Source organism: Dipodomys merriami, unplaced genomic scaffold, assembly GCF_024711535.1.
Source record: "Dipodomys merriami isolate MVZ:Mamm:240054 unplaced genomic scaffold, mDipMer1.0.p SCAF_155, whole genome shotgun sequence".
In the NCBI taxonomy this organism is placed as follows: Eukaryota; Metazoa; Chordata; class Mammalia; order Rodentia; family Heteromyidae; genus Dipodomys; species Dipodomys merriami.
In genome coordinates, this window is record NW_027202882.1 from 1,439,650 (window position 1) to 1,449,045 (window position 9,396).

Below are 9,396 nucleotides of genomic sequence, written 5' to 3' on the forward strand. Positions count from 1 at the left end.
GATGCTGTTAAATCAAAGGGTTGACCTTGTGCAGGAGCAGGTTGATATCCTGTGGCAGTTGGCTCAGCTGGGATGTGTTCAAAAATATGAAGGGCTTTGTATTACTGCTATTCAGTATTATAACTATACCCAAGCAGCAAATTTGTCTAAACAACTGTCAAGTTATCTTTTACGCAACTTGACGGGGGAATTCGACCAATTGATGTTGCAGCTACGATCGGTCATTGTCGAGATAAACTCTACCCGGATGGATGATGCCCTGTTACAAGATGTTTCCTCCTGGATATTGACAGCTATGGATCATTTGAAGGAGTAGGTGGGAATGGGTTCCCTTATTGGTATCCTGGCATTGGTGATCTTGCTGTGCCTGTGGTGCATATGCCGGATTAGGAGCTCGCAGAGCAGGAGTATGGCTATGGTGGTCCAGGCCTTCACTGCCATTGAGGCTGGACAGTCCCACTACGCGTGGCTTGCCACGTTAAAGAAATAGCACAGGGTGCGAGGCAAACGCACTGCACTTGGGAATCACTCCCTGGCGTGAGCCCAAGAAGTGCATGTTGGGTTGCAAGTGGGTTGATGCCCAAGATCCCACCTCTGCAAAAAAGGCATCTGACGGGCCTGATCATCACTGGGGTAGGAGCCCCTCAGGCGAAGCCCAGTGCAAAGTCCTTTCATTAATGTTTTAGACAGAGGCCCAACCTCTACTCTTACCTGTTGCTTAATAAAACATAAAACGGGGAGCTTTGGAGAGCTGCAGGAGCCGCGACAAAAGATGGCGTGGCCATAAGGAGCAGCCACAAAAATGGCACGGCCAAATGGCGCAGCTGTGACCAAAGATGGCACTGGCTCCTGCTTTCCGTCTTCCCGGGGACGAGTGCTCTGTGTAAAAACAACTCCTTATATGGCTATGACTTGGCTCCTAGTTTACTTCCGTGTTTGCGACCCTATCGTTATATGCCACTTGGCGCTTCGGGATTGGCCATCCAGGAGGCTTATAACCGGAGCGCGGGTGCGGGGGAGGTGGAGAAGAAGCGGCCAGAGAAGCAGGAGAGAAGCTTGTAGCAAGGTCCTGAATAAACCGCATTGAGAAGAATCCCGGGTCGCATCTTCCTTGCTGGTCGATGTGGTCACGACATTTGGTAGTGAACTTTCTCTTTCATTTTCATTGAAGACATGGAGGAGTATTGGTGTGAGCTCTGCTTTGAAGGCCTTGAAGAATTCTGCTGAAAAACCATCTGGTCCTGGACTTTTCATAGCTGGGAGGTCTCTTATTGCTGTTTTTATTTCAATGCTTGATATGGGCCTGTAAAGATGGTTTAACTCTCATCTATGAGTTTATTTGTTTGGGTGTGTTCTCTTCTTTTTCTGATAAGATTTGCTAAGTGTCTGTCAATTTTGTTAATTTTTTCGAAGAACGAACTCTTTGTTTTGTTGATTCTTTCTATAGTTTTTTTGGATTGTAATTCTTTTAATTCTGATTTCATTTTAATTATTTCTTTCCATCTACTGGATTGGGGTTTATCTTGCTGCTCTGTTTCAAGGGGGTTTAGATGTGTGATTAAATTGTTGGTTTCATATCTCCCCAATTTGTTGATGTAGGAGTTCAGCGCTATAAACTTGCCTCTGAGTACTTCCTTTGCTGTGTCCCAGAGGAGCTGGAATTTTGAGTGCTCACTTTTGTTGAATAGCATTGAACATTTGAATTTCCTTTCTAATCTCTTCCATGACCCACTCGTGATTCAGCAGTGTGTTGTTCACCCTCCATGTATTACTGGACTTTCTTTGGTGGCTTTTGGTGTTGAGTTCTAGTTTTATTCCCTTGTGGTCAGAGAGAATGCACAGGATAACTTCAATGTTTCTGAATTTGGACAAGTTTGCTTTGTGGCCCAAAATGTGGTCTATTTTAGAAAATGTTCCATGTGATGCTGAGAAAAACATGTATTCTGTTGCTGCTGGATAAAATATTCGGTAGATGTCTGTTAAATCTAGTTGATCTATGCAGCTGTTTAGATCTGCGGTTTCTCTGTTGAGTTTTTGCTGAGTTGATCTCTCTAGTGGGGAGAGTGGTGTGTTAAAATTCCCAACTATTAATGTCTTTGAATCTATGTGGGATTTGAGGGAAAGTAGTGTTTCTTGGATAAATTTGGGTCCTCCATTGTTTGGCGAATAGATATTTAGAATGGTAATATCCTCCTGAAGGAGAGAGCCCTTAATTAGTATGTAGCGACCTTCTTTATCTCTTCTCAAGAATTTTAATTTGAAGTCTATTTTATCTGATATTAGGATTGCCACTCCCACCTGTTTATTGGGGCCGTTTGCTTGATAGATTTTGCCCCAGCCTTTACCATTGAAAATGTGTTCGTTTTTATGGGCAAGATGTGACTCCTGAAGGCAGCAGACAGAAGGATCTTGTTTTTTAATCCAACTAGAGAGTCTATGTCGCTTAATTGGAGAGTTAAGTCCATTAATGTTAAGAGAAGGGACTGAGAGTTATATGGGAGCTCCTGCCATGGGGGCTGCGAAATCTGGGTTCTTCATATGATTGTTGGATTCTCAGTTTGGGTGCACTTTCTTGGTCTTTATTGTGGTCTTGTTGGTTTTCTATGTGTAGGACATCTTTAAAAATCTTTTGTAGGACTGGTTTGGTGGAGATGTATTGTTTCAATTTTTCTTTGCTATGTTAGGTTTTTATTTGGCCTTCAATTATGAAGGAGAGTTTAGCTGGGTACAGTATTCTTGGTTGATAATTGTTTGTTTTTAAGGCATGGCATACATCATTCCAGGCTCTTCTTGATTTGATTGTCTCTGCTTTGAAATCTGAGGTGATTCTAATTGGTTTCCCTTTATAGGTTATTAATCTTTTCTCTTTGACAGCTTTCAGGATCTTTTGCTTGGTCTGAGTTGATCCTGTGTGGGTTATAATGTGACGATGGGATGTCCTATTCTGGTCTGGTCTATTTGTAGTTCTAAAAGCTTCATGTATTTGAATAGGCCTGTCTTTTTGTATGTTTGGGAAGTTCTCTGCTTGGATCCTGTTAAACACATTTCCTAGACCATTAACTTCTGTTTCTATGTGCTCCCCTACACCCATTATCCTTAGATTAGGCCTTTTGATGGTGTCTTTCAAGTTTTGGATAGTTCTGTCATATTTCTTGGACTTGTCTTGGATTTTTGTATGTTGTTTCTCTATATTATCTAGGCTGTCTTCAATCCCCGAGATTCGATCTTCTACACAGTCTAACCTGCTGTCAAGGCTTTCTACTTTGTTTTTTATTTCTTTTCCTTCTAATTGGTCACCTTTGATTGGTCAAATTCCTTGTTGAAGCTTTTTTTTAGATCTGGTATGAACTTCTTTTCTTCCTTAATTTGGTGTTCAGTGTTTATTCTGAAATAATTTAATTGATTGGTTATGGTTTCCTTGGACTCCCGTTCCTTCTGTTGGTTTCCATTCAGCATTCCCTTTGTTGTTTCCCTGAATTCCTTCAGCTCTTTGTTAATGGATCCCATGAATGCCTTTGGTGATCTTTGTGTATTCTCATCCTGCTCTCTTAATTCCTGTATTACTCTTTGCTTAACTTCCTCCTGCTCCTTTTCTTGCCATTCCTGTAGTTCTCTTTGAGTGTTCTCAGCCTGTTCACACCATTCCTGCCTTTCTCTTTGAGTATTCTCAAGCTGCTCACGCAATTCCTGTATTAGTTTTTGAGTAGCTTCCTCACGCTCATAATATTCCTGTATAAACCTTTAGATTGCCTCCTCTCTCTCCCTATCATGCTCATACAGAGTCCTTTGTAGGTTTTCAATCGTTTCCTGCATTGATCTTTTCTTTGCCTCCTCTCTCTCCCTATCATGCTCAATCAGAGTCCTTTGTGTGTTTTCAATCTTTTCATTTATCAAGTTTGCTAGCAGTGTTTGTAGAGCTATTTTGTAACTCTCCTCTGGATTATTCATTATCTGTTCTGTGTCCGGATTATCATGAGTGGGAATTGAGATACCCGGACTTGCCATTTTGCTTGTGTTTTTCCGGCTTACTCTGCCCATTTGGGATGAAAATAACACCAGTTTTGTGCTAGAATGCTATTTTAAGGCAAGCATCAACCAAAGTCTGAATTAGCACAGTCAATAGTCTGCAGATACAATCTAGTTCAACAGATAAATCTATTCAACATCAAACAACTAAGGGCTACGAACTCAAAGTAGAATTTGGAAAACCAGAAATTATTAGCGTTAGGGAGAGATGTGGGTAAAAAAATATGAAAAAAGTGATCTGGGAAGGCACAGGGAGAGTTATCTTAACTAAGTCCTAATCTCAAAACAGGAAATAGGTTGGATAGGATGGAAGTAGAGAGAGAGAAAAAAAAGAAGAAAGAGAAAAGGAAAAGAAAAGAGACCAGAAAAAAATAAAAAATAATAATAATATTATGCAGAACAAAAACAAACTATTCAGAGAAGAACATGAATATAATGAGACTATGGGAGGGATATAAAGGAGATGTGAAAAAGTTAAAAATAAAAATACTTAAAATATTATATAGGTATAAAGAGGTAGTACCGCTATTAAGGAATTTAAGTCTTAGAGGTTTTGAATTGAGTAATAAATTTGTGGATTAAGTGTGCACACAATTGGGGTAGGGTATAATAGTCAACCTCGGTTTTATCTGAGGATGTGCAGGACAACAATTAAGTCACATAAAGAAGAACGAAAGAGAAGAAAAGGTTAAAAGGATAAGAAAGGAAGAAAAAAAGATCACAAGTTCAGTAGAGCTAAACAAAAATCAAAAATAAAAATTAAAAAAAAAGAAAGAAAAAAAAAGAAAGAAAAATGCACACACACATGGATCCCTAAAATAAAAATTATAAGAGGAAAAAAAAGTTACTACAAAACAATTTTTTCCAAAAATGGTAAAAATTAAAAAAAAAAGTTTTAGAAAAGAAAAAAAATTATGAAATATAGCAAAAAAAAAAAAAGACCAAAAATTCTTTCATTTTTTTGGGAGGGATGGAAAAAATCCTGTATCTCCCTTTTGTCTGTAACCAGCCTTTTGTTGGAGTCTCTGTTCTGCTTGTGGTCCTGTGGCTTGTTTGATTTCTTAAGTCAGTGTGTTTGAACAGGGAGAAAAATACTCTGCTTTACCCAGAATTTTGCGTTCCTCCTCCTAGGCTAGTTCAATGGGAGTAGGATCTGCTTTGAATATCACAAAAGAGGGAGATAGCTTTTTCCTCAAATTTGGAGATGCTGTGTTCAGGCTAGATTCTGGGTAGTGTTGAGGCCTTTCAGCAAACAGTAGCTTTTCCTGGGGGCTAGTTTGTGAGAAACTCACAGAGCCCAGCCTGGAGCCATTCTCAGGGTTTCTGTTTACTGAATTTCAATTGATTGTCGAGGCTACTAAAGGGAGGGGCAGCCTCTGGCTCGGATTACCTGTTGAAGAAAGCCACTCCTGGGGCTGCTGCCCAAGCTGGGTGTCTTTTCCCTGGGTGTAGCTGAGTCTGGCAGGTCGGCTTAAGTTCTTGTGACCTGCTAAATGACTCTAATTTTATTCAAAGGCCTGAGTTGGAGCTAGCAGCTCCATCGAGCTTTGTCGGTATCCAAGATGGAGATCTCTGGTACTGGGGGGAGTGGGGTGGCCTTCCCTCCTTTGCTCCCTGAGAAGGAGTGAGGATGTCAGGCTTCTACTCATGCCAAGTCTTGGTTCCTGGGTTGTTTCTGGTCTGAGAACTGCAGGATGAAGATGTCTGCTCCTTGTTGGTTCTTGCTGGTGTTGAGTAGAATCCGCTTGCCTGCAGTGGTGGTTCCTTGGTCTCGCACTCTCTGTGATTCAAGTATGGTGGGTTCGGCCACTGCAGCGGTGGCAAGAGCTCAAATTTCTCTCCTTGCCTGGATTTTCCTTCTCTGGCCTAACTTTCTGTCCTGTGATGGCACACTTGTTGTAATTCTCTGGCTTAGGACTATTCACTGGAACTCTAAAACTGCTTTCTATGCAAGAGCTTGTTTAGCCACCAGCTTCTCCTCCGCCATCTTCCGAGGCTTTCACTACTAATATCACTGTTTGTCTCAAAATGCTTTAAATTCTACACCCTCTAAGATGGGCATAGGGTTATACTGTGGAACTTTTCTCCTCAGAGAGTGAGTACTACCATATTGTTTAAAATAGACAAAGTACCTTGATACAGACACTGGGTGTGTGCAAACAACAAGTGATAGTTAAACAACGTTCTTATTAGTTTATAAAGATGAAATTGAAATAGAGCAACTATGAACTCAAAAGGAATGTGCAAAAAAGACAAAGGCACAAAGTAAAATGTGTCAAGGAAATGCTGAAGTATAATTTCAAATTATGTACTCACGTTTGAGGGTGTATTCAAAGTACAGCTTCAGACAATGCAGTTGGATATCTTGGGTGGATAACTGCTTTAAACTACTTTGGGATAATTATCAGAAGAAGCCCCTAACTCTGACTTTAATCACATCACAACATCATCAACTTAGGGACTATTTTCCAAGTGCAAAGTACGAAAAAGAAGGCTCATCACAGTTAGTGTTCTGATTGAAGTAATGGCAATCACATAACTTTTCTTATAAGTCTTCATTTTTTTTTGGAGCTTTAAAGTAGGAAAAAGTCAATATTTTGCATGTACCTAAATTAAGTGGGACACATTATATTGGTCTCTTTTTAACTGGGAAGCTATAGATTATGTCTTTTTATACTCTAACTTAGAACAATGATCTGTTGTCAGTTATTTCTTCTCTTCCTCTTCTTTTGCCCTTCCACTAACATATTTTTATTTAAAGAGACTTACTTGAGCTTGCATTTCTAAATTCTTCAAAATTATCTGAATTTCTTCATATTTCTGGAAGCCTCCTATATCTTTTTCAAGGGAATATTTTGTCACTACCATTTTTATCCTATATGATGTCTTCCTGCCTATCTCTGCAAGAAATACATTAGAGTTATGCAGGTATCTCAACACTTGTACCACCATAAAAAACTATCTTACTTAGAAATCGTGATTTTAGTATATCTGGGAAGGTGGCATCTGTCATTTTTGTATGACCCTAATGATACTTACATGCAATCATGATTTAAACCAATGTGCCACTCAGAAGATGAACAAATCCATTAAACACACACACAGTGGAATTCTAAGCTTCCAATTCATAAGAAAATGGAAAGACTTGGAAAAATCCTACTAAGAAAAATAAGCAAGACACAAAGAAACAGATTTCGTGATTTTCCTCATGTGTAATAATTAGGTAATGTCTAAGATAGTCCTAGCGGATGAGCAGGATGGCTCAATAGCTATGTATAAATATACATATAAGAGGATGCTGAGCAAAATGAACTCCTAGACATGGAGTTTGTTTGTGGTTGTTGTTTTTACTGTACTATGTGATTTCTTTTTTCTTTTGTGTTTTCCCCTACGGTTTATTCCCTGCTGTATTTGATTTCAGTATCCTGTGTATTATATACACATGGATTTTAATTTGGCAAGGGAAGAGGAACAACAAAATGGTGAGGCAAAGGACAAAGGACAAACCAATGCAATAGCAAAACTCACAAGACAACATGTAGGATATTCACATTACAACTTGTGAGGGGTATTTGGTTGAAGTAAAAGTGTGAGAAAAATGAGGGAGGGCATAAAAAGTTCGACTTGTTAGATATTCACTACCTTACAATTACTTCAACCCCTTCCATATATCACCTTGACAATAAAATTAAATTTAAAAATAAGCTACATAAAATATAATTTCACTGTATTTCTAGAGTAAATGATATTCTATATGTATTTCATTTTTTAAAAATGAACAATATTTGGCTTCTCATTTGAATTAATTGCCCCTTTCTTTTTCAGAGGGTCATCAACTTGAACCCTATCAAACTATACAAAAATTTCAGAATATATTGCCATTATTAAAAAAAACATTATTTTAGTATTGTCTCATACTAAATAGAAAACAGTTCATTTCTCTGGAAACTCCTAATTTTTGAAACTGAATATTTGTTAAGAGGACAGAATATATGTGTTCTACTAACTACTCATTTTCAAATTCTGAGCATGCCATACCAGAGACATTTAAAATAGTGCCTGTATGCATTTTATTTAATTCTTCAATAGATACAGTTTCCAATGGGGCATTACATATTTAAAGGTCAACAGAGAAACTAGTCACATTCTGGTAGAAGATAAAACTATGAAGTATCTATAATAATTAATTCCTCTAGAGTAAACATTTTTTCATCATAGTAAGCTATTATTTCAATGACAATCAATCCCAACATTTTATGCAGTAAAGTCATTCTAGCCCAACAGTTTACACTTTGTAAGCCACACCTTAAAATTCCCTAAATTGACAGCATGACTAGCTTATCACTATTGTGAAAAAATTCTACACTTCTGCTAATATTATGACCTTTCTATTGTTGAAAGAACACGACACTAAACTTTGCTGCATCGTTTTCCTTCAAGTGGTATCTTTCAGATCAGAAAACTTGAAAATATTATTTATACTTGTCTTTTCTTCTACCATAGATATTCATGACACAAAGATCTGTATATTATGGTTCAAATCCCACCCAGGCAGGAAGGTTCCTTAGATTCTTATCTCCAATAAACTGCTCAGGAAGAGCCAGACACAAGTAGCACTGAGGTTCAACTGGTAGTCTCTTTGAGCAAAAAACAGGCTCAGGGACAGTGCCCAGGCCCAGACGTCAAACCCTAGGATAAACAAAACAACAAAAACAAAATGAAACCATACCCCAAACCTAGCATTTTTCTCATTGTATACATAGGTATATAAATAAGGAAATTTCTTCCTATGTTATGTACAGGTAGAAGAAAAAAGATTTCAAACAATAACTCTCTTCATACCATGTTACACAAAAGTCACAAAACATGGCTCTTTTTCTAAATTTATAAATAAATAGCTTCTATTTATTCTCAACTCTTTCTAGATTATTCACATTATCATGTTATACATGAACTGCTGGAAATAACTATTAACTAAGTCCTAATTACAACTCTCTTGAAAGAATATTCTAGACAAATGATTTGTTGAATCATTTGTGAATTTGTAAATTAAAACTTCTACTTAAAAAGTATTTTGTAGTATCCTATAGAATATGAAATTACAAGCAAAAGATATTTATTTTAAATCTAAATTCGAATTTAGTAAGGTCTACAAAGTCCTACACTAGATAACTTTGCTGTTTCTCCAGGCTTAAGCTTTTGTAATCCTTCATTATTTCTTTGGAATCCAACAGAATGATGCTAAATTTTCCAAATTTTTGGTTCGGAATACTGACGTATTTTGTATCTAGAAGTATTCTGTAATGAAGAGAGCATTTAAAACATGACTGAGGATGATATATGAGTTGCATTTCAATAGGAAACTTGACT